This window comes from Musca autumnalis, unplaced genomic scaffold, assembly GCF_047663935.1.
Source record: "Musca autumnalis isolate F117 unplaced genomic scaffold, ASM4766393v1 scaffold_5, whole genome shotgun sequence".
Taxonomy (NCBI): domain Eukaryota; kingdom Metazoa; phylum Arthropoda; class Insecta; order Diptera; family Muscidae; genus Musca; species Musca autumnalis.
Window position 1 is genome coordinate 166,082,900 of NW_027412088.1, and position 1,780 is coordinate 166,084,679.

Sequence of the window (1,780 nt, forward strand, 5' to 3'; positions counted from 1 at the left end):
GTGTAAGTTAAGTTAAAAAAATTGTTTGGTGCCTAGAGGTACATAGTTATATAGCAATAAATTTTCAAAAATTATAATTTTTCTTATGTTTTTTAGTGTAATATGCTTTTGTTGAATGGGGCGTAACTACAAAAGTTCTCTAAGGTCCAGCCCAATTTTTGTTTTACTAATTAATTTGGAATTCCTAGATTCCGAATAACCAACATATAGCTACAAATAACTGCAAATCTTGCTGATAAATGGTCTCAAAAAATAGCTTAAATCCCCAAAATACCCAAAAACCTGGCGTTACAGTTATATGGAGACTATATAAAAACGTAGACCTACATATGTTGGTGGAGCAGATGTATAACCAGCGAGAACATCCTATGCCAAAATTCAGTTCATTTGGTCTGAAAATGTGGACAAAATCTTCAAAATACCGAATATTGGGAGGTACCGTTATATGGGGCAATATCAACACGTAGACCTATGTCCACAATTTTTGGTGGAGAATGTTTGTGTCCACTGGGAATACCAAATTACACTCCAAATACCAAATTACACCTAATTTGGTCGTAAAATGTAGCTTTAAATCCCCAAAATATTGAAAATTTGGAGGTACCTAAAAAGGGGCCTATCATACGCATAGATCCATAATTCGTCACCTGTGGCGATTTTATAAACGTCTTTTGAAGCAACGTGATCGTATTTTTTCAACATTTCTTAGCACCAATCGACACAAGCCTTTTTTGAGCGATTTTTAGATAGTGAGGGATCCAAACAAACAAACCTTTTTTACGGCCAGGTGTTCGCGCAATATCGAATGTATGGAGGTGGAAGAAATGCCCAAGGATGCCTCTATCTAAGGGCATGTCACATGACGATCTTGCATCATCAGTTCACGCACGGTATCAATGTTTTCTGCACAATGGCCTTTTTGGTTCTTTGAGCGAGCTATAGGATGCTATAGGATGGTGCTTCGTCGCCATACAAAGATTTAAGGTAATCTATGCACTCTTGCCATGTTAACAAAAAGTTTTAAAAAATAATTGAGTGAAAATGTTCACAAGAAAATTCTTTTTTTTTGGCAAATTGATTTTTTTGAGTCGCTTAAACAACGCAACACATGGTCGTACATCAAACCCTACTGAATACATTTAAGTTAAAACATGTCAAACGTTGAAATGGAAATGTCAAATGGCGCCTGACAGCATGTAGTATTGCCTAGGTCAGAGACCTACTAGCCCTGGTATTCGATGCACCTTTGCTATGATGAGAGCCTTTAATCCTCCTTCTTCTGAATTGATCTGGTGACAGTCATTTGGTTATATGCATATCGGGAACCAACTTTACGATTTTGCTTTGAAATCGCAAGTCCTATCGAAATGGGATTAGAGAAGATGTTGTTGAAACGGCAAGTCCTATGGAAATAAGACTAATGATAATGTTGTAGAGAATTTTAACTGCTACAATAATATCGTTAGTCCCATTTCGATAGGACTTGCTGTTTCCAAGTAAAATCGTGAAAACTTAAAAAAAACTAAAAATGTGAACTTTGACAACGATTTATTTAAAAATCCCTCCAGTGATTTTTTGTTTTTGGATTTTTCTCATCTATAAACATTGCTGTTTCAAACTCCGCAAAAACTTCCCAGGTGTAAGCGGTTTTCATTAAAACTTAGTTAAGGCGCACAGTGCTTGCCATTTTTTATATGAAGGCGATACAGTCAGTGGTGCATTGTCGAAATTTGAACTTCTATATCTCAAAAATGGTAAAACCAACGAAAATATAATAAAT